This window comes from Lathyrus oleraceus, chromosome 1, assembly GCF_024323335.1.
Source record: "Lathyrus oleraceus cultivar Zhongwan6 chromosome 1, CAAS_Psat_ZW6_1.0, whole genome shotgun sequence".
Lineage (NCBI taxonomy): Eukaryota > Viridiplantae > Streptophyta > Magnoliopsida > Fabales > Fabaceae > Lathyrus > Lathyrus oleraceus.
Window position 1 is genome coordinate 61,668,373 of NC_066579.1, and position 25,523 is coordinate 61,693,895.

Genomic DNA, 25,523 nt, shown 5'->3' on the forward strand with positions numbered 1-25,523 from the left:
TCTGCTTCGTGTCTATCCACGCATCTGAGCAGAACCATGTCAAAATTCCTCTTGTATAACACGTCATCCTGATTCAAGTAAAAGCTTTCATCTAGCCTTCTCAACGTCTTCTTGTCGTTCTTTGACGCCCCTTCAGGATACTCCTGGCCTTTGAGGAAATTCTTAATATCATAGTACCACGGCTTCTCATCAACAACAGACTCGGCTGCAAACACATACGCAGGCCTCTCGAGTCGATTCACAGCAACATGTGGCACGTGATTCCACCAATGGACTTTGATCATAGAAGACAAAGTGGCCAAGGCATCAGCCATCTGATTTTCATCTCGGGCGACATGATGCAACTTCACTGTCTTGAAGAAAGTCAGGATCCTTCTGGTGTAATCTCTATAAGGAATCAAATGCGGCTGGTGAGTATTTCAGTCTCCATTGACTTGGTTAATCACTAGAGCGGAATCTACATAGATGTCAAGAGTTTTAATCCTTAGATCAATGGCTTCTTCAATCCCCATGATACAAGCCTCGTACTCAGCTTCGTTGTTGGTTACTTCAAAAGTCAACCTGGCAGAAAAAAGCAAGTGTGCACCTTTAGGATTAATGAGTACTGCCCCAACACCGTTTCCATTCACGTTTACTGCCCCATCAAACATCAGTGTCCACTTGTCATCAGGATCCGGTCCATCCTCGACAAGAGGCTCTGAAATTCTAGTTATCAGACTTTGGATGTCACACTGGTTGTTATGACATCCAATTCTGCACAGACAGGGATTATGCAGAACTTAACAGTAAGTGCAGTAGATAACGCAAGTAATTGTTCACCCAGTTCAGTCCAACATGATCTACATCTGGGGGCTACCAAGCCAGGGAGGAAATCCACTATTAGTAGTATCAATTCAAAGCTAAACTCACCCGTTTACAACTTATCACTTAATCCCTACCCAATGCAATTTCAATCTTAACCTAAGATCAGAGTTCCTACTCACTCCCCCTCAATCACCTCAGTGATATTAAAAACACTTTGAAGTCACACTTCAAAAACAACTCTTGGTTATGCTTCACAGCTTAAACCAAGATACACAGCACTCACGCTTAAAAGCTTCGAGTGACACAACACTTACAACTCAATGAATACCCTATGCCAAAGCAATCATCTACTTGATAATGACTTGGCTTACAAGATACGTCTAATTCTAGACTCACAAAAATACAGCAGTGAAGTAAGATGGACACACTAAATCTTCACGCCTCAAAATCCCTGAAACTGAATGGAGGAATGCCTTCCTTTTTATATTGCAGCACCTGGGCTTTTGCACCTGTATTTTCCTGAATTTTAGGTCACATAAGTTCCCACAAATTCAATATTTAGGTTGCTAACAAATAGGCTATTTGTTAGGTTCATTGAATGTAGCTTGGTTGTTGATTTCCTGGATTTTCTCTAAGCTGTTGACTTCCTAAAGAATAGCCTGAGAAAGCTGTAACAGAAAACTGAACAACCTACAAGTTAGCATATGCTGTCAGGAATGAATGTCACGACATTCAGCTTGACATCAAGGTCCATATGCTGAGTCTGTTTTTCCAGAAAACAGACTGTACAAATCTGCTGACCTGTACATGATCAAAATGACCATACTACAGTACCAGCTTACATTAGTAAATGTCAAAGTGTCCAACTTAACATTTACACAGTTGGCCTTAAGTTAGTTCTGTTATTCTCTTGAATAACAAACTAAGTAAAATGCTGAAGTATAGCAGAACACCACTCTGCCCAATCTTCAGTAGCTGCTGTCAATGATGAATGTCACAACATCCAGTTTGACATTCAGTCAGTAGGCCTTATGCCAGGTCTGGTTCTTCCTTGATAACCAGACTGCAAGTGAATACTAAGTTCTAACAGAACTCCTGATGTTCTATTCCTTAGTATCTGTTGACAGGTATGAATGTCACAACGTCCAGTTTGACATTCAATAAATCCTGTGTTAGCTAGTCCTGCAGTAACTACAAAGTAGTCACATATGCATGTCATGACATCAGTCAAGACATTAGTGTTTTACCATATAATGCAGCCAATTAAACACCTACAAACTCCCCCTTTGGCAAATTTTTGGCTAAAACACTTTGATCCCCATAACAGAGTTCATAGCAGCGGAAACACTCACCTAGCAGGAAATAATACTAGCTAAAAACACTCAGAGTGGCAGCACACTCACACACATGGAAGTTAAATAAAAACTTCACTTAGCAGCACACACATATTAGAAGTTGCACCTAAACTTCAATATCTGCTGCAGGGGGGGGGGGGAAGTTAAATAAAAACTTCACACACATATCAGCAAACACACAGAGGCATACAACAGTGTGCACACAGAAGTTAACTACACACTTCAACACACAACAGCTGTAGAAGGGGAAAACTTCAATCTGTTATGAAAGGGTACCTGTTTTAATACTAAAGTTTAACAATGTAAACTTCTGTTGTCCTGGGGTATCACTTTTGTCACTCCCCCTTTTTGTCAAAAATGTTGCCAAAGCAACACTTTAATATACAGACCCACAAAAGAAATATGAATTACACACATAACAGAAACAAAACAGCAACAAAAGGATTAATCCTCTGCCTCATCATCAGCCTCCTCATCAGCCTCCTCTTCAGAGCTGGCCTCTTCCTCCCCCTCAGCCATTTGCCCTTCAGCTCCATCCGTGTCCTCAGCAGTAGACTCCAGCTGCAAGATGAGCTGTTCCAGTGCATGCTTTCTAGCTCCCAGCTCTTTGCAGGTCTCCTTGAGAACTGCAATAACATCAGCTTTGTCTGGTTGGTTGCTAGTTTTGGAAGTCTCTCCCGATGTCACGACAATGTCCGGGACATGCTTGCCCAGGAACAGCTTGTAGCTGAAAGCCAATGGACTCTCCCTTCTCCTCACAAAGTCATTATCTGTCAGGATGTGTGGAAATTGATTCAGCACAATTCCACATATTAGAGAGGGGAAGGCAATGGGACCCTTTACACTGAAGCTCCCAGCATGCTTCATTGTCTGATCAAATATGTAGGCACCATAGTCCACCTTAGCTTTGGTTCCCACTGCATAGATGAACTTCCCTAATGCCACAGACACAGTTGACTTGTGGTTAGTGGGTACCCAGTTGGCTGATCCAACTTTGTGCAGCATTGCATACTTAACACTTAGTTGGCTGGCTACTAGCTTCCCTTTGAGAGGCCATTTTCGGACTTGCTTTGCTGTGATGACTTGACAGATTGTATTGTCAGTCACTTCAAGCTCAGGTTGCTCTTCATCCGCTCTTCCCAGATACTGATTTATTACAGAGGGGGAAAAAGTCACACATTTGCCGCGCACATAGACCTTTCGAAATTCCTTGGATCTCCCATCAGCACACTCCTCTGACAGATTTACAATAAACTCCTTCACCAAGGTCTCATAGCACTTAGGAAGTTGTGACACAGTTCTTATCAGCCCTGCCTCCTTGATGAGATCCACAATCTCTTTACAGTCCATTGCATTCTGTGCCAGTTCTCTTTCCAATGCCAGCCTCTTGTGGTATACATACTTCCACCTGTTAACACTGGAGGCAAAGTGGAAGGACACATTGTCAATGGGAACTTCTGGGACACTGGTTGCCAACCTACTGGAAGAGGGCTTCTTCCTGGACATGGATGCTGTGACATCACAAGGGACATCAGATTCAGACTCAACCACCACAACTTTGGTCTTCAACTTCTTAGGCACCTCTTTGCTCCAAGCTTTTGTAGGACCATAGCTTTTCCTCTTGTGTGTACTTTCTGACTCTGGTTGCTTGTGGGGATTTGTTGTACCAACCTCCTTGGAGGGGGACTTCAGCTCCACAGCCTTTCTCTCCCTTCTGGTCCTGACTCTCTTGGCTATCCTAGGGACAGCTGTAGCCAGAAGTTCATTGTCTGAGAGCTCTTCCACGTTTATCGTCTCAGCCCTAGGATTGTTCTCAACACTTTGAGTAACATTGGCCTTCTCACTCCTCACTTTGCCTGAGGGTTTTTCAACCTTTGATCTCTCATGAGCATCTGGTTGCTCAACACTGTCAGTGACATTTTTTCTCAACACTACAGTTTTATCTTGACATGCAGCAATGTCAGGGATGATTGTGTTCAAGGGAACAGAAACCCCAGGAACATCTCGATTGCCAGATAGTATCTGAGTGACGATAGTTGCAATGGAGTTATGTACATACCTTGACCCTTCCCTTGTGTGTTCATCAAGAGCGACTTCTGATGAAAACCCGGTGACCGTTTCCTTAGGTCTTCTTGCATGGGACGAAGTTGCTGCGTCCCCAACAGGATCCTCCCGGGTAGAGTGGTGAGACTCGGTGCTGTGATGGTCAGACACGGTGGTGTACGAGGAGGTGTCGGATTGACGAGCCATGCTGAATATGTGAGAAGGAAGATGAATCGTTTCCTTGAACGAGGGTTTGCACAAGTGGAGAATGGAACGACTGAATGAGAAACGCTTTGTGCAAGAGTAAGGTCTATTAGATTTTGACCACTCAGCGTTCACCATGTGTTTAATAATATGACTTACTAAACAGTAGCTAACTAACTTCATTAGTTGCTATAACTTTTCAGACTTACGCATTCCCTTTTTGTCCTTACTGTACAATGTCATGACATTCTGGGTGACATTGTACTCTGTCTGCATCAGGTTCCTCCAAACTACAGGTGACCACCTGCCTCCACAAGCAAGGTACTGAGTTTCTGCAGACGTCAATAACTCACACCTCTGTCTATCCCTAGTTGTATGATGGTCAAAGGGAACCAGGGGCTCATTACTTTTGAGCAGACAGTTTCCATAGTCTGTCCTTTTATCTAAAGACAGATATGGGACTCTTCTCATAGTTCCCTTGGAAATGCTCTTCTTCACTCCTTTTACCTGAGTGGCATCAAGTTTTCCATGTCTCACTTTCCCTTCCTGATCTCCCTTGGTCAAAAGACACTTGGAAGGGTTGATAGACTCTCTAGATTTCCATAGATAGCAATTATCTTTGGATCTATCTCCTCTCATCACTTCTTGATTGCTCCCATTCAACACCACACATCCTCCCTTGGTGAATTCCACCTTATATCCTTGGTCACACATCTGGCTTATGCTTATGAGGTTCACAGTTAGTCCTTTTACTAACAGCACATCACTCAATTTTGGGGCTTCTGGACAGTCCAGCTTCCCAACACCTATGACTTCTCTTTTAGTTCCATCACTCAATGTCACAGACTTGGTGTTAGAAGGATGTAGATTCACCACTAGATAGTCCATCCCAGTCATATGCCTTGAGCAGCCACTATCAAGGTACCAATCTTGTCTGATATGTCCCCTTGAAGAGGTGTGAGCAAGGTTAGCAACACACTGTTGATTCTCAGGAGAGAAGTGCATCTTAGATGCCAGCTGCTTAGGTTTGACCTGAGGTGTCTGCTTAACCACCCATGTTGGTTTCTTAATGGGGGCATTATGAGTAGACACCTTTTTCTTGGGCCTACCTTGAGGGGTCTGGTTCGGGTAACCATGCAGCCGGTAGCAGAATGGTTTTATATGACCAAATCTCCCACAGTAATGACATTTCCATCTCTTGAATTTCTTCTTCTGATGATTGGTCATTCTGGTTCCTCGATGTTGTGACTTTGGATGAGACTTCCATTTGGATTTCTGAACTTTAGCCTTTGGGCGTTTGCTTTCAGTTGAGGATCTTTTCCCAAAGCCTAAACCAGATGTGTTTCCATACTTCTGTCCTGTCTTAAGGATTTCTTCCAAGGTGTCTGATCCCTTATTCACCATTTTGATGGATTTGGTCATTTGGTCTAGCTTGGAGCTCAGCAACGAAATCTCACCTTTCAGACCCTCAATGACTTTCAGCTGCTCTAGTTTCTCAGCTTCTAGTTCTTTGATGAGTTTCTTATGCTTTTCTCCTTGGATGCAAACTTCTGCACTTTTAACACATAATTCTTTATATGAGGCAGCAAGTTCATCCAATGTGAGTTCATCTCCACTTGAGTTATCCTCTGAAGCACAAACACTGGTTAGAGCAGTGACTTGTTTGGCCGATTCTCCTTCAGATTTACTCTCAGTGTTTTCTTCTGACCAGGTGACAGATAGCCCTTTCCTTTGTCTCATGAGAAGGATAGGGCAGTCAGCCTTACTATGATCATATCCTTCACATCCATGGCACTGGATTTCCTTGCCTTGGTTGGCCTTTTCTTCATGGGTTGATCTTTTCTTTATGTCAGACGGGATGTTCTTGACATTAGATCTACCCTGTTGATCAAATTTCTTTATGAGCTTGTTGAACTGTCTCCCAAGCATGGCTAAGGTTTCTGATATACTTTCATCACCTCCAGTATATCCTTCTCCTATAAAGGCTATGCTTTTCTTCTTCTCAGCATACTCACCTAAGCCCATTTCAAAGGTTTGGAGTGAACCAATGAGCTCATCTACCTTCATATTGCTGATGTCCTGAGCCTCCTCTATGGCAGTGACCTTCATGGCAAACCTCTTAGGCAAGGACCTGAGAATCTTTCTTACAAGTTTCTCTTTAGTCATTTTCTCACCTAGTCCACCAGAGGTGTTTGCAATTTCAAGAATATTCATGTGAAAGTCATGAATAGTCTCTTCCTCCTTCATCTTCAGATTTTCAAACTTGGTTGTCAGCATCTGAAGTTTGGACATCTTCACCTTGGAAGTACCTTCATGAGTTACCTTGAGGGTATCCCAAACTTCCTTAGCTAGCTCACAGTGATGAACTAGTCTGAAGATGTTCTTGCTGATTCCATTGAACAAAGCATTCAAGGCCTTGGAATTTCCAAGAGCTAGTGCCTCTTTCTCCTTGTCCCACTCTTCTTCAGGAATCTGCACACTGACTCCATCTTCACCTGTCCTCATTGGATGTTCCCATCCTTTGTTGACAGCTATCCAGACTTTGCTGTCTAGAGACCTTAAGAAGGCTATCATACGAGGCTTCCAGTCATCATAATTAGAGCCATCCAACATGGGTGGTCTATTTGAGTGTCCTAAATCCTTGTCCATGGTACTAGAAAGTAACTTCCCTAGATCTCACCCAGAACTTCACAGGCAGGGTGCCTGCTCTGATACCAATTGAAATTCTAGTTATCAGACTTTGGATGTCACACTGGTTGTTATGACATCCAATTCTGCACAGACAGGGATTATGCAGAACTTAACAGTAAGTGCAGTAAATAACGCAAGTAATTGTTCACCCAGTTCAGTCCAACATGACCTACATCTGGGGGCTACCAAGCCAGGGAGGAAATCCACTATTAGTAGTATCAATTCAAAGCTAAACTCACCCGTTTACAACTTATCACTTAATCCCTACCCAATGCAATTTCAATCTTAACCTAAGATCAGAGTTCCTACTCATTCCCCCTCAATCACCTCAGTGATATTAAAAACACTTTGAAGTCACACTTCAAAAACAACTCTTGGTTATGCTTCACAGCTTAAACCAAGATACACAGCACTCACGCTTAAAAGCTTCGAGTGACACAACACTTACAACTCAATGAATACCCTATGCCAAAGCAATCATCTACTTGATAATGACTTGGCTTACAAGATACGTCTAATTCTAGACTCACAAAAATACAGCAGTGAAGTAAGATGGACACACTAAATCTTCACGCCTCAAAATCCCTGAAACTGAATGGAGGAATGCCTTCCTTTTTATATTGCAGCCCCTAGGCTTTTGCACCTGTATTTTCCTGAATTTTAGGTCACATAAGTTCCCACAAATTCAATATTTAGGTTGCTAACAAATAGGCTATTTGTTAGGTTCATTGAATGTAGCTTGGTTGTTGATTTCCTGGATTTTCTCTAAGCTGTTGACTTCCTAAAGAATAGCCTGAGAAAGCTGTAACAGAAAACTGAACAACCTACAAGTTAGCATATGCTGTCAGGAATGAATGTCACGACATTCAGCTTGACATCAAGGTCCATATGCTGAGTCTGTTTTTCCAGAAAACAGACTGTACAAATCTGCTGACCTGTACATGATCAAAATGACCATACTACAGTACCAGCTTACATTAGTAAATGTCAAAGTGTCCAACTTAACATTTACACAGTTGGCCTTAAGTTAGTTCTGTTATTCTCTTGAATAACAAACTAAGTAAAATGCTGAAGTATAGCAGAACACCACTCTGCCCAATCTTCAGTAGCTGCTGTCAATGATGAATGTCACAACATCCAGTTTGACATTCAGTCAGTAGGCCTTATGCCAGGTCTGGTTCTTCCTTGATAACCAGACTGCAAGTGAATACTAAGTTCTAATAGAACTCCTGATGTTCTATTCCTTAGTATCTGTTGACAGGTATGAATGTCACAACGTCCAGTTTGACATTCAATAAATCCTGTGTTAGCTAGTCCTACAGTAACTACAAAGTAGTCACATATGCATGTCATGACATCAGTCAAGACATTAGTGTTTTACCATATAATGCAGCCAATTAAACACCTACAAACTCCCCCTTTGGCAAATTTTTGGCTAAAACACTTTGATCCCCATAACAGAGTTCATAGCAGCGGAAACACTCACCTAGCAGGAAATAATACTAGCTAAAAACACTCAGAGTGGCAGCACACTCACACACATGGAAGTTAAATAAAAACTTCACTTAGCAGCACACACATATTAGAAGTTGCACCTAAACTTCAATATCTGCTGCAGGGGGGGGGGAAGTTAAATAAAAACTTCACACACATATCAGCAAACACACAGAGGCATACAACAGTGTGCACACAGAAGTTAACTACACACTTCAACACACAGCAGCTGTAGAAGGGGAAAACTTCAATCTGTTATGAAAGGGTACCTGTTTTAATACTAAAGTTTAACAATGTAAACTTCTGTTGTCCTGGGGTATCACTTTTGTCACTCCCCCTTTTTGTCAAAAATGTTGCCAAAGCAACACTTTAATATACAGACCCACAAAAGAAATATGAATTACACACATAACAGAAACAAAACAGCAACAAAAGGATTAATCCTCTGCCTCATCATCAGCCTCCTCATCAGCCTCCTCTTCAGAGCTGGCCTCTTCCTCCCCCTCAGCCATTTGCCCTTCAGCTCCATCCGTGTCCTCAGCAGTAGACTCCAGCTGCAAGATGAGCTGTTCCAGTGCATGCTTTCTAGCTCCCAGCTCTTTGCAGGTCTCCTTGAGAACTGCAATAACATCAGCTTTGTCTGGTTGGTTGCTAGTTTTGGAAGTCTCTCCCGATGTCACGACAATGTCCGGGACATGCTTGCCCAGGAACAGCTTGTAGCTGAAAGCCAATGGACTCTCCCTTCTCCTCACAAAGTCATTATCTGTCAGGATGTGTGGAAATTGATTCAGCACAATTCCACATATTAGAGAGGGGAAGGCAATGGGACCCTTTACACTGAAGCTCCCAGCATGCTTCATTGTCTGATCAAATATGTAGGCACCATAGTCCACCTTAGCTTTGGTTCCCACTGCATAGATGAACTTCCCTAATGCCACAGACACAGTTGACTTGTGGTTAGTGGGTACCCAGTTGGCTGATCCAACTTTGTGCAGCATTGCATACTTAACACTTAGTTGGCTGGCTACTAGCTTCCCTTTGAGAGGCCATTTTCGGACTTGCTTTGCTGTGATGACTTGACAGATTGTATTGTCAGTCACTTCAAGCTCAGGTTGCTCTTCATCCGCTCTTCCCAGATACTGATTTATTACAGAGGGGGAAAAAGTCACACATTTGCCGCGCACATAGACCTTTCGAAATTCCTTGGATCTCCCATCAGCACACTCCTCTGACAGATTTACAATAAACTCCTTCACCAAGGTCTCATAGCACTTAGGAAGTTGTGACACAGTTCTTATCAGCCCTGCCTCCTTGATGAGATCCACAATCTCTTTACAGTCCATTGCATTCTGTGCCAGTTCTCTTTCCAATGCCAGCCTCTTGTGGTATACATACTTCCACCTGTTAACACTGGAGGCAAAGTGGAAGGACACATTGTCAATGGGAACTTCTGGGACACTGGTTGCCAACCTACTGGAAGAGGGCTTCTTCCTGGACATGGATGCTGTGACATCACAAGGGACATCAGATTCAGACTCAACCACCACAACTTTGGTCTTCAACTTCTTAGGCACCTCTTTGCTCCAAGCTTTTGTAGGACCATAGCTTTTCCTCTTGTGTGTACTTTCTGACTCTGGTTGCTTGTGGGGATTTGTTGTACCAACCTCCTTGGAGGGGGACTTCAGCTCCACAGCCTTTCTCTCCCTTCTGGTCCTGACTCTCTTGGCTATCCTAGGGACAGCTGTAGCCAGAAGTTCATTGTCTGAGAGCTCTTCCACGTTTATCGTCTCAGCCCTAGGATTGTTCTCAACACTTTGAGTAACATTGGCCTTCTCACTCCTCACTTTGCCTGAGGGTTTTTCAACCTTTGATCTCTCATGAGCATCTGGTTGCTCAACACTGTCAGTGACATTTTTTCTCAACACTACAGTTTTATCTTGACATGCAGCAATGTCAGGGATGATTGTGTTCAAGGGAACAGAAACCCCAGGAACATCTCGATTGCCAGATAGTATCTGAGTGACGATAGTTGCAATGGAGTTATGTACATACCTTGACCCTTCCCTTGTGTGTTCATCAAGAGCGACTTCTGATGAAAACCCGGTGACCGTTTCCTTAGGTCTTCTTGCATGGGACGAAGTTGCTGCGTCCCCAACAGGATCCTCCCGGGTAGAGTGGTGAGACTCGGTGCTGTGATGGTCAGACACGGTGGTGTACGAGGAGGTGTCGGATTGACGAGCCATGCTGAATATGTGAGAAGGAAGATGAATCGTTTCCTTGAACGAGGGTTTGCACAAGTGGAGAATGGAACGACTGAATGAGAAACGCTTTGTGCAAGAGTAAGGTCTATTAGATTTTGACCACTCAGCGTTCACCATGTGTTTAATAATATGACTTACTAAACAGTAGCTAACTAACTTCATTAGTTGCTATAACTTTTCAGACTTACGCATTCCCTTTTTGTCCTTACTGTACAATGTCATGACATTCTGGGTGACATTGTACTCTGTCTGCATCAGGTTCCTCCAAACTACAGGTGACCACCTGCCTCCACAAGCAAGGTACTGAGTTTCTGCAGACGTCAATAACTCACACCTCTGTCTATCCCTAGTTGTATGATGGTCAAAGGGAACCAGGGGCTCATTACTTTTGAGCAGACAGTTTCCATAGTCTGTCCTTTTATCTAAAGACAGATATGGGACTCTTCTCATAGTTCCCTTGGAAATGCTCTTCTTCACTCCTTTTACCTGAGTGGCATCAAGTTTTCCATGTCTCACTTTCCCTTCCTGATCTCCCTTGGTCAAAAGACACTTGGAAGGGTTGATAGACTCTCTAGATTTCCATAGATAGCAATTATCTTTGGATCTATCTCCTCTCATCACTTCTTGATTGCTCCCATTCAACACCACACATCCTCCCTTGGTGAATTCCACCTTATATCCTTGGTCACACATCTGGCTTATGCTTATGAGGTTCACAGTTAGTCCTTTTACTAACAGCACATCACTCAATTTTGGGGCTTCTGGACAGTCCAGCTTCCCAACACCTATGACTTCTCTTTTAGTTCCATCACTCAATGTCACAGACTTGGTGTTAGAAGGATGTAGATTCACCACTAGATAGTCCATCCCAGTCATATGCCTTGAGCAGCCACTATCAAGGTACCAATCTTGTCTGATATGTCCCCTTGAAGAGGTGTGAGCAAGGTTAGCAACACACTGTTGATTCTCAGGAGAGAAGTGCATCTTAGATGCCAGCTGCTTAGGTTTGACCTGAGGTGTCTGCTTAACCACCCATGTTGGTTTCTTAATGGGGGCATTATGAGTAGACACCTTTTTCTTGGGCCTACCTTGAGGGGTCTGGTTCGGGTAACCATGCAGCCGGTAGCAGAATGGTTTTATATGACCAAATCTCCCACAGTAATGACATTTCCATCTCTTGAATTTCTTCTTCTGATGATTGGTCATTCTGGTTCCTCGATGTTGTGACTTTGGATGAGACTTCCATTTGGATTTCTGAACTTTAGCCTTTGGGCGTTTGCTTTCAGTTGAGGATCTTTTCCCAAAGCCTAAACCAGATGTGTTTCCATACTTCTGTCCTGTCTTAAGGATTTCTTCCAAGGTGTCTGATCCCTTATTCACCATTTTGATGGATTTGGTCATTTGGTCTAGCTTGGAGCTCAGCAACGAAATCTCACCTTTCAGACCCTCAATGACTTTCAGCTGCTCTAGTTTCTCAGCTTCTAGTTCTTTGATGAGTTTCTTATGCTTTTCTCCTTGGATGCAAACTTCTGCACTTTTAACACATAATTCTTTATATGAGGCAGCAAGTTCATCCAATGTGAGTTCATCTCCACTTGAGTTATCCTCTGAAGCACAAACACTGGTTAGAGCAGTGACTTGTTTGGCCGATTCTCCTTCAGATTTACTCTCAGTGTTTTCTTCTGACCAGGTGACAGATAGCCCTTTCCTTTGTCTCATGAGAAGGATAGGGCAGTCAGCCTTACTATGATCATATCCTTCACATCCATGGCACTGGATTTCCTTGCCTTGGTTGGCCTTTTCTTCATGGGTTGATCTTTTCTTTATGTCAGACGGGATGTTCTTGACATTAGATCTACCCTGTTGATCAAATTTCTTTATGAGCTTGTTGAACTGTCTCCCAAGCATGGCTAAGGTTTCTGATATACTTTCATCACCTCCAGTATATCCTTCTCCTATAAAGGCTATGCTTTTCTTCTTCTCAGCATACTCACCTAAGCCCATTTCAAAGGTTTGGAGTGAACCAATGAGCTCATCTACCTTCATATTGCTGATGTCCTGAGCCTCCTCTATGGCAGTGACCTTCATGGCAAACCTCTTAGGCAAGGACCTGAGAATCTTTCTTACAAGTTTCTCTTTAGTCATTTTCTCACCTAGTCCACCAGAGGTGTTTGCAATTTCAAGAATATTCATGTGAAAGTCATGAATAGTCTCTTCCTCCTTCATCTTCAGATTTTCAAACTTGGTTGTCAGCATCTGAAGTTTGGACATCTTCACCTTGGAAGTACCTTCATGAGTTACCTTGAGGGTATCCCAAACTTCCTTAGCTAGCTCACAGTGATGAACTAGTCTGAAGATGTTCTTGCTGATTCCATTGAACAAAGCATTCAAGGCCTTGGAATTTCCAAGAGCTAGTGCCTCTTTCTCCTTGTCCCACTCTTCTTCAGGAATCTGCACACTGACTCCATCTTCACCTGTCCTCATTGGATGTTCCCATCCTTTGTTGACAGCTATCCAGACTTTGCTGTCTAGAGACCTTAAGAAGGCTATCATACGAGGCTTCCAGTCATCATAATTAGAGCCATCCAACATGGGTGGTCTATTTGAGTGTCCTAAATCCTTGTCCATGGTACTAGAAAGTAACTTCCCTAGATCTCACCCAGAACTTCACAGGCAGGGTGCCTGCTCTGATACCAATTGAAATTCTAGTTATCAGACTTTGGATGTCACACTGGTTGTTATGACATCCAATTCTGCACAGACAGGGATTATGCAGAACTTAACAGTAAGTGCAGTAAATAACGCAAGTAATTGTTCACCCAGTTCAGTCCAACATGACCTACATCTGGGGGCTACCAAGCCAGGGAGGAAATCCACTATTAGTAGTATCAATTCAAAGCTAAACTCACCCGTTTACAACTTATCACTTAATCCCTACCCAATGCAATTTCAATCTTAACCTAAGATCAGAGTTCCTACTCATTCCCCCTCAATCACCTCAGTGATATTAAAAACACTTTGAAGTCACACTTCAAAAACAACTCTTGGTTATGCTTCACAGCTTAAACCAAGATACACAGCACTCACGCTTAAAAGCTTCGAGTGACACAACACTTACAACTCAATGAATACCCTATGCCAAAGCAATCATCTACTTGATAATGACTTGGCTTACAAGATACGTCTAATTCTAGACTCACAAAAATACAGCAGTGAAGTAAGATGGACACACTAAATCTTCACGCCTCAAAATCCCTGAAACTGAATGGAGGAATGCCTTCCTTTTTATATTGCAGCCCCTAGGCTTTTGCACCTGTATTTTCCTGAATTTTAGGTCACATAAGTTCCCACAAATTCAATATTTAGGTTGCTAACAAATAGGCTATTTGTTAGGTTCATTGAATGTAGCTTGGTTGTTGATTTCCTGGATTTTCTCTAAGCTGTTGACTTCCTAAAGAATAGCCTGAGAAAGCTGTAACAGAAAACTGAACAACCTACAAGTTAGCATATGCTGTCAGGAATGAATGTCACGACATTCAGCTTGACATCAAGGTCCATATGCTGAGTCTGTTTTTCCAGAAAACAGACTGTACAAATCTGCTGACCTGTACATGATCAAAATGACCATACTACAGTACCAGCTTACATTAGTAAATGTCAAAGTGTCCAACTTAACATTTACACAGTTGGCCTTAAGTTAGTTCTGTTATTCTCTTGAATAACAAACTAAGTAAAATGCTGAAGTATAGCAGAACACCACTCTGCCCAATCTTCAGTAGCTGCTGTCAATGATGAATGTCACAACATCCAGTTTGACATTCAGTCAGTAGGCCTTATGCCAGGTCTGGTTCTTCCTTGATAACCAGACTGCAAGTGAATACTAAGTTCTAATAGAACTCCTGATGTTCTATTCCTTAGTATCTGTTGACAGGTATGAATGTCACAACGTCCAGTTTGACATTCAATAAATCCTGTGTTAGCTAGTCCTACAGTAACTACAAAGTAGTCACATATGCATGTCATGACATCAGTCAAGACATTAGTGTTTTACCATATAATGCAGCCAATTAAACACCTACAAACTCCCCCTTTGGCAAATTTTTGGCTAAAACACTTTGATCCCCATAACAGAGTTCATAGCAGCGGAAACACTCACCTAGCAGGAAATAATACTAGCTAAAAACACTCAGAGTGGCAGCACACTCACACACATGGAAGTTAAATAAAAACTTCACTTAGCAGCACACACATATTAGAAGTTGCACCTAAACTTCAATATCTGCTGCAGGGGGGGGGGAAGTTAAATAAAAACTTCACACACATATCAGCAAACACACAGAGGCATACAACAGTGTGCACACAGAAGTTAACTACACACTTCAACACACAGCAGCTGTAGAAGGGGAAAACTTCAATCTGTTATGAAAGGGTACCTGTTTTAATACTAAAGTTTAACAATGTAAACTTCTGTTGTCCTGGGGTATCACTTTTGTCACTCCCCTTTTTGTCAAAAATGTTGCCAAAGCAACACTTTAATATACAGACCCACAAAAGAAATATGAATTACACACATAACAGAAACAAAACAGCAACAAAAGGATTAATCCTCTGCCTCATCATCAGCCTCCTCATCAGCCTCCTCTTCAGAGCTGGCCTCTTCCTCCCCCTCAGCCATTTGCCCTTCAGCTCCATCCGTGTCCTCAGCAGTAGACTCCAGCTGCAAGATGAGCTGTTCCAGTGCATGCTTTCTAGCTCCCAGCTCTTTGCAGGTCTCCTTGAGAACTGCAATAACATCAGCTTTGTCTGGTTGGTTGCTAGTTTTGGAAGTCTCTCCCGATGTCACGACAATGTCCGGGACATGCTTGCCCAGGAACAGCTTGTAGCTGAAAGCCAATGGACTCTCCCTTCTCCTCACAAAGTCATTATCTGTCAGGATGTGTGGAAATTGATTCAGCACAATTCCACATATTAGAGAGGGGAAGGCAATGGGACCCTTTACACTGAAGCTCCCAGCATGCTTCATTGTCTGATCAAATATGTAGGCACCATAGTCCACCTTAGCTTTGGTTCCCACTGCATAGATGAACTTCCCTAATGCCACAGACACAGTTGACTTGTGGTTAGTGGGTACCCAGTTGGCTGATCCAACTTTGTGCAGCATTGCATACTTAACACTTAGTTGGCTGGCTACTAGCTTCCCTTTGAGAGGCCATTTTCGGACTTGCTTTGCTGTGATGACTTGACAGATTGTATTGTCAGTCACTTCAAGCTCAGGTTGCTCTTCATCCGCTCTTCCCAGATACTGATTTATTACAGAGGGGGAAAAAGTCACACATTTGCCGCGCACATAGACCTTTCGAAATTCCTTGGATCTCCCATCAGCACACTCCTCTGACAGATTTACAATAAACTCCTTCACCAAGGTCTCATAGCACTTAGGAAGTTGTGACACAGTTCTTATCAGCCCTGCCTCCTTGATGAGATCCACAATCTCTTTACAGTCCATTGCATTCTGTGCCAGTTCTCTTTCCAATGCCAGCCTCTTGTGGTATACATACTTCCACCTGTTAACACTGGAGGCAAAGTGGAAGGACACATTGTCAATGGGAACTTCTGGGACACTGGTTGCCAACCTACTGGAAGAGGGCTTCTTCCTGGACATGGATGCTGTGACATCACAAGGGACATCAGATTCAGACTCAACCACCACAACTTTGGTCTTCAACTTCTTAGGCACCTCTTTGCTCCAAGCTTTTGTAGGACCATAGCTTTTCCTCTTGTGTGTACTTTCTGACTCTGGTTGCTTGTGGGGATTTGTTGTACCAACCTCCTTGGAGGGGGACTTCAGCTCCACAGCCTTTCTCTCCCTTCTGGTCCTGACTCTCTTGGCTATCCTAGGGACAGCTGTAGCCAGAAGTTCATTGTCTGAGAGCTCTTCCACGTTTATCGTCTCAGCCCTAGGATTGTTCTCAACACTTTGAGTAACATTGGCCTTCTCACTCCTCACTTTGCCTGAGGGTTTTTCAACCTTTGATCTCTCATGAGCATCTGGTTGCTCAACACTGTCAGTGACATTTTTTCTCAACACTACAGTTTTATCTTGACATGCAGCAATGTCAGGGATGATTGTGTTCAAGGGAACAGAAACCCCAGGAACATCTCGATTGCCAGATAGTATCTGAGTGACGATAGTTGCAATGGAGTTATGTATATACCTTGACCCTTCCCTTGTGTGTTCATCAAGAGCGACTTCTGATGAAAACCCGGTGACCGTTTCCTTAGGTCTTCTTGCATGGGACGAAGTTGCTGCGTCCCCAACAGGATCCTCCCGGGTAGAGTGGTGAGACTCGGTGCTGTGATGGTCAGACACGGTGGTGTACGAGGAGGTGTCGGATTGACGAGCCATGCTGAATATGTGAGAAGGAAGATGAATCGTTTCCTTGAACGAGGGTTTGCACAAGTGGAGAATGGAACGACTGAATGAGAAACGCTTTGTGCAAGAGTAAGGTCTATTAGATTTTGACCACTCAGCGTTCACCATGTGTTTAATAATATGACTTACTAAACAGTAGCTAACTAACTTCATTAGTTGCTATAACTTTTCAGACTTACGCATTCCCTTTTTGTCCTTACTGTACAATGTCATGACATTCTGGGTGACATTGTACTCTGTCTGCATCAGGTTCCTCCAAACTACAGGTGACCACCTGCCTCCACAAGCAAGGTACTGAGTTTCTGCAGACGTCAATAACTCACACCTCTGTCTATCCCTAGTTGTATGATGGTCAAAGGGAACCAGGGGCTCATTACTTTTGAGCAGACAGTTTCCATAGTCTGTCCTTTTATCTAAAGACAGATATGGGACTCTTCTCATAGTTCCCTTGGAAATGCTCTTCTTCACTCCTTTTACCTGAGTGGCATCAAGTTTTCCATGTCTCACTTTCCCTTCCTGATCTCCCTTGGTCAAAAGACACTTGGAAGGGTTGATAGACTCTCTAGATTTCCATAGATAGCAATTATCTTTGGATCTATCTCCTCTCATCACTTCTTGATTGCTCCCATTCAACACCACACATCCTCCCTTGGTGAATTCCACCTTATATCCTTGGTCACACATCTGGCTTATGCTTATGAGGTTCACAGTTAGTCCTTTTACTAACAGCACATCACTCAATTTTGGGGCTTCTGGACAGTCCAGCTTCCCAACACCTATGACTTCTCTTTTAGTTCCATCACTCAATGTCACAGACTTGGTGTTAGAAGGATGTAGATTCACCACTAGATAGTCCATCCCAGTCATATGCCTTGAGCAGCCACTATCAAGGTACCAATCTTGTCTGATATGTCCCCTTGAAGAGGTGTGAGCAAGGTTAGCAACACACTGTTGATTCTCAGGAGAGAAGTGCATCTTAGATGCCAGCTGCTTAGGTTTGACCTGAGGTGTCTGCTTAACCACCCATGTTGGTTTCTTAATGGGGGCATTATGAGTAGACACCTTTTTCTTGGGCCTACCTTGAGGGGTCTGGTTCGGGTAACCATGCAGCCGGTAGCAGAATGGTTTTATATGACCAAATCTCCCACAGTAATGACATTTCCATCTCTTGAATTTCTTCTTCTGATGATTGGTCATTCTGGTTCCTCGATGTTGTGACTTTGGATGAGACTTCCATTTGGATTTCTGAACTTTAGCCTTTGGGCGTTTGCTTTCAGTTGAGGATCTTTTCCCAAAGCCTAAACCAGATGTGTTTCCATACTTCTGTCCTGTCTTAAGGATTTCTTCCAAGGTGTCTGATCCCTTATTCACCATTTTGATGGATTTGGTCATTTGGTCTAGCTTGGAGCTCAGCAACGAAATCTCACCTTTCAGACCCTCAATGACTTTCAGCTGCTCTAGTTTCTCAGCTTCTAGTTCTTTGATGAGTTTCTTATGCTTTTCTCCTTGGATGCAAACTTCTGCACTTTTAACACATAATTCTTTATATGAGGCAGCAAGTTCATCCAATGTGAGTTCATCTCCACTTGAGTTATCCTCTGAAGCACAAACACTGGTTAGAGCAGTGACTTGTTTGGCCGATTCTCCTTCAGATTTACTCTCAGTGTTTTCTTCTGACCAGGTGACAGATAGCCCTTTCCTTTGTCTCATGAGAAGGATAGGGCAGTCAGCCTTACTATGATCATATCCTTCACATCCATGGCACTGGATTTCCTTGCCTTGGTTGGCCTTTTCTTCATGGGTTGATCTTTTCTTTATGTCAGACGGGATGTTCTTGACATTAGATCTACCCTGTTGATCAAATTTCTTTATGAGCTTGTTGAACTGTCTCCCAAGCATGGCTAAGGTTTCTGATATACTTTCATCACCTCCAGTATATCCTTCTCCTATAAAGGCTATGCTTTTCTTCTTCTCAGCATACTCACCTAAGCCCATTTCAAAGGTTTGGAGTGAACCAATGAGCTCATCTACCTTCATATTGCTGATGTCCTGAGCCTCCTCTATGGCAGTGACCTTCATGGCAAACCTCTTAGGCAAGGACCTGAGAATCTTTCTTACAAGTTTCTCTTCAGTCATTTTCTCACCTAGTCCACCAGAGGTGTTTGCAATTTCAAGAATATTCATGTGAAAGTCATGAATAGTCTCTTCCTCCTTCATCTTCAGATTTTCAAACTTGGTTGTCAGCATCTGAAGTTTGGACATCTTCACCTTGGAAGTACCTTCATGAGTTACCTTGAGGGTATCCCAAACTTCCTTAGCTAGCTCACAGTGATGAACTAGTCTGAAGATGTTCTTGCTGATTCCATTGAACAAAGCATTCAAGGCCTTGGAATTTCCAAGAGCTAGTGCCTCTTTCTCCTTGTCCCACTCTTCTTCAGGAATCTGCACACTGACTCCATCTTCACCTGTCCTCATTGGATGTTCCCATCCTTTGTTGACAGCTCTCCAGACTTTGCTGTCTAGAGACCTTAAGAAGGCTATCATACGAGGCTTCCAGTCATCATAATTAGAGCCATCCAACATGGGTGGTCTATTTGAGTGTCCTAAATCCTTGTCCATGGTACTAGAAAGTAACTTCCCTAGATCTCACCCAGAACTTCACAGGCAGGGTGCCTGCTCTGATACCAATTGAAATTCTAGTTATCAGACTTTGGATGTCACACTGGTTGTTATGACATCCAATTCTGCACAGACAGGGATTATGCAGAACTTAACAGTAAGTGCAGTAAATAACGCAAGTAATTGTTCACCCAGTTCAGTCCAACATGACCTACATCTGGGGGCTACCAAGCCAGGGAGGAAATCCACTATTAGTAGTATCAATTCAAAGCTAAACTCACCCGTTTACAACTTATCACTTAATCCCTACCCAATGCAATTTCAATCTTAACCTAAGATCAGAGTTCCTACTCATTCCCCCTCAATCACCTCAGTGATATTAAAAACACTTTGAAGTCACACTTCAAAAACAACTCTTGGTTATGCTTCACAGCTTAAACCAAGATACACAGCACTCACGCTTAAAAGCTTCGAGTGACACAACACTTACAACTCAATGAATACCCTATGCCAAAGCAATCATCTACTTGATAATGACTTGGCTTACAAGATACGTCTAATTCTAGACTCACAAAAATACAGCAGTGAAGTAAGATGGACACACTAAATCTTCACGCCTCAAAATCCCTGAAACTGAATGGAGGAATGCCTTCCTTTTTATATTGCAGCACCTAGGCTTTTGCACCTGTATTTTCCTGAATTTTAGGTCACATAAGTTCCCACAAATTCAATATTTAGGTTGCTAACAAATAGGCTATTTGTTAGGTTCATTGAATGTAGCTTGGTTGTTGATTTCCTGGATTTTCTCTAAGCTGTTGACTTCCTAAAGAATAGCCTGAGAAAGCTGTAACAGAAAACTGAACAACCTACAAGTTAGCATATGCTGTCAGGAATGAATGTCACGACATTCAGCTTGACATCAAGGTCCATATGCTGAGTCTGTTTTTCCAGAAAACAGACTGTACAAATCTGCTGACCTGTACATGATCAAAATGACCATACTACAGTACCAGCTTACATTAGTAAATGTCAAAGTGTCCAACTTAACATTTACACAGTTGGCCTTAAGTTAGTTCTGTTATTCTCTTGAATAACAAACTAAGTAAAATGCTGAAGTATAGCAGAACACCACTCTGCCCAATCTTCAGTAGCTGCTGTCAATGATGAATGTCACAACATCCAGTTTGACATTCAGTCAGTAGGCCTTATGCCAGGTCTGGTTCTTCCTTGATAACCAGACTGCAAGTGAATACTAAGTTCTAACAGAACTCCTGATGTTCTATTCCTTAGTATCTGTTGACAGGTATGAATGTCACAACGTCCAGTTTGACATTCAATAAATCCTGTGTTAGCTAGTCCTGCAGTAACTACAAAGTAGTCACATATGCATGTCATGACATCAGTCAAGACATTAGTGTTTTACCATATAATGCAGCCAATTAAACACCTACAGGCTCTTCATAATCTTTCATCTTTAAATACATGATATCTTCATCAGGGAATTCAAACATCATCGGCTGATAGTCATCAATCGGTTGCTCGGCAAGGTAGTCAGACAGAATACTACCTTTGATGGCCTTCTGCGACGTGTACTGGATATCATACTTTGTTAAAATCATCTGCCAGCGAGCCACACGCTCGGTGGGAGCCGGCTTTTCAAAGATGTACTTTACGGGGTCCATCTTAGAAATCAACAAGGTAGTATGGTTCAATATATACTGTCTCAGTCGGCGAGCAGCCCACGCCAAAGCGCAGCAAGTTTTCTCGAGCTGCGAATATCTTATTTCACAGTCGGTAAACTTTTTGCTAAGGTAGTATATTGCATGCTCTTTTCGACCAGGCTCGTCATGCTGTCCCAATACACACCCCATCGAATTCTCGGTTACTGAAAGGTACATTATCAGAGGCCTCCCAGGAACTGGAGGTATAAGGATTGGAGGTTTCTGCAAATATTCTTTTATCTTATCAAAAGCTTTTTGACAATCATCGTTCCACCTGATTGCTTGATCTTTTCTTAGCAATTTGAATATTGGTTCACACGTGGCAGTTAGGTGAGATACGAACCGTGCAATGTAGTTCAACCTCCCTAAAAACCCACGAAACTGCTTTTCCGTTCTTGGTTCAGGCATTTCTTGAATAGCTTTTACTTTCGCTGGATCAACCTCAATCCCTTTCTCACTGACAATGAAACCCAACAGCTTTCCGGATCTCACTCCAAACGTACACTTGTTTGGATTCAGCCTCAACTTGAACTTTCTCAACCTTTCAAACAACTTCTGCAGGTTTACCAAGTGCTCCTCCTCTGTTTGAGACTTCACAATCATATCATCCACGTACACTTCAATCTCTTTGTCCATCATGTCATGAAAGAGAGTCTTCATAGCCCTCTGATAGGTAGCACCGGCGTTCTTCAGCCAAAATGGCATAACCTTATAACAGAACGTGCCCCAAGGTGTAATGAATGTCGTCTTTTCCATGTCTTCTGGCGCCATCTTGATCTGATTATAGCCAGAGAATCCATCCATGAAAGAGAAAACCGAGGATTGAGCAGTGTTATCAACCAATACATCAATGTGAGGTAATGGGAAGTCATCTTTCGGACTGGCTCTGTTTAAATCTCGGTAATCGACACACATCGTAACTTTACCATCCTTCTTCGGCACGGGTAAAATGTTGGCCACCCACGGGGGATAATTGGTAACTGCCAGAAAACCCGCATCCAACTGCTTCTGAACTTCCTCTTTGATCTTGACAGCCATATCAGGACTAGTTCTGCGAAGCTTCTGCTTTACCGAAGGACAATCTTCTTTGAGAGGTAGCCTGTGCACCACAATATCTATATCCAACCCAGGCATATCTTGATACGACCATGCGAATATCTCCACATACTCTCTCAGCATTTCAATCAGCCCTCTCTTGACATTTTCCTTTAAAGCAGCCCCGATCTTCATCTCTTTCTTGGCGTCCTCAGTACCAAGGTTAATGACTTCTAACTCTTCCTGATGAGGTTGGATGACCCTTTCCTCCTGTTTCAATAATCTGACCAATTCTTTGGGGAGTTCACAATCTTCTTCACTCTCCTCTTCAGCTTGGTAAATGGGATTATCGAAGTCATACTGAGCTATAACATAATTGTTTTTAATGGAGTCCGCGAGATCGATTCTGCATGAACGATGTTTAATGCTTTGTTTTAGAAAAGAATTCAAGAAAGTCACAAAAAACAAAAAACATTGCCATTTTTATTGTTTTGAAAAATGAAAATAAAAACAGGAAGACAGTGAGCACAAATTTGTTTGCAAAACGTCCTTTATTAATGATATTCATTGAAAATTCAAACATGATGTGGCCCTACAATGAACCCCTACGCCCCGGGCAGAACGTAGGGTTTTTGTGCAGAATGAAAAACAAAAGAAAATTACTCTGTCTGAAGAGTAACTTGGACTATTTCTTCGGCCGTCCAATTGTTGACCATCTCCCCTAGAGCACACGGGTGCACCCAGTTGTTCAAGTCACAATCACTGTCTCCATCTTTACTACCAAATGCAAAGACGTCACCATGATTCATCATCCCAGCGCTGGTGAAGGTACACGGCCCTTTCTGAACACCCTGCTCAGACAGAAGAGGTTGGTAACCAATACCAAATTTGTCTTCCTTGACGGGCATATCAACCATCTTGCCCCAGCCTTCTGCATTGCCAGAATTAACAACCTCCACAGCTTGCTTGTATGACGCAATTGAGGCGCTTGGCTTCTTCTGCTCAACAAAAGCCACCTTCTCAATAGCAATGGTCTCGAAAGCTTGGCACAGAGTTTCGTGGATTTCGCCATCCATCTCCACGTACTTGAAGGAAGATAAATGACTCACAAGAATGTCCTCTTCGCCGCACACAGTCACAACTTGACCATTCCACACATACTTCAGCTTTTGATGGAGAGTTGACGAAGAATAACAACTATATGCCCTAATAAACATGCCCCATGTATCCAGGGACACCCCAATAAACAACTATATGCTGGTTGAATATCCATCACATAGAAGACAATATCAAATACCTCCAGCCCAATCTTCACTAGCAACGTGACTTCTCCAAAAACTGATCGCTTGGATCCATAAAAAGAACGGATAATGAGATCACTCGGAGTGAGGACAACCCCTTCAACATCAAGTTTACTCAGAACCTTCTTGGGCAGCACATTCAACGAGGAGCCGGTATCAACCAGCACATGCGATAACACTGCGCCTTTGCACTCCATAGTGATGTGCAGAGCTCTGTTATGATTGCGACCCTCAGGTGTCAAATCTAGATCTATGAACCCCAAACCATGTCTCGTGCTCACATTAGCAATAACACCCTCGAGCTGGTTGACCGAAATCTTTTGAGGCACGTAAGCCAAATTCAACATTTTCAGCAAGGCGTTACGGTGTGCCTCTGAACACATTAACAACGAGAGAATAGAGATTTTCGACGGCGTTTGGTTCAGTTGATCCACAATCTTATAATCACTCTTCTTAATGATCTTCATGAACTCCTCCACATCTTTCTCAAAGGACCCCTCAGGCACTTCCTTCTGCACAGGTCCTTCTTCAACCACAACTTGTTTACCTTTTGCTTTAGCAATAGCCTCAGCATTACTATCCCTCAGAGTCTGTGGTGCAAACAGACGACCACTTCTTGTAAACCCTCCAGGTCCTCCCACATTGTCCACAGCCGGACCAACAGTTACAGGAGTTCTATTTGGCACACCAATTGTCACTGGAGCCTGATTCACCGGTCTGATCTGACTTTCTGACCTTCTGTTATTGTAGAAAGCATTGTCATACTTCCACGGGATCGCTCTACCATTCTCAACAGGTCTTCTATAAGAAGCAACAATGATGGTGGGAACACCAACATGTACTGGTGCAGATATGGTCACGGGAGTACCAATAGTAACGGGCGCATTAATAGTTCTCGGGACACGTCCAGGTCCCTCGGACGGTTTGAAGTAAATGGTGACAGTTGAAACCACCCCACGATCTTTAACAGCCCGACTAAACTGTAGGCAACCATCATCCATCAAACCCTGGATACCTCTTCTCAACTCTTCACAACCGTTCTCTTGATCACCACAATCTGAACAACTTTCACCACAGCCCGGGAACACTCCCCCTTTCAACAGACGTTCTTTTACCACAAGCAACGAGGTCTGAACCTCATCAACACTGACTACCAAATCCACAGCTTCCTCACTTTCCACATTGTTCACCCTAGGCCCCCCATGCTGAGGCATAGGGTTATTCACAACATTCGGAACAGGAGCAAAGTTGATTGTCTTGGCATCAATCAGATCCTGGACCTTATGATGAAAAGCCCGATAATTTTCAATGTGATGCCCCGGTGCACCGGAATGAAAGTCGCAACGGACACTGGCATCATACCCAACAGGTATCTTCGTTAACGAAAGCATGGTGCGAAGTTCAACAAACCCCAACCTGAGCAGTTCAGGAAGCAACTCAGCATATGTCATCGGCAACGGATCAAAACGACGATCCGGCATTCTCTGCCTTGGATGAAATGGGCGTTGTTGTTGTTGTTGTGGTGGTCCTCTCTGTTGTTGTTGAGGTTGAGTTGTTGGGAT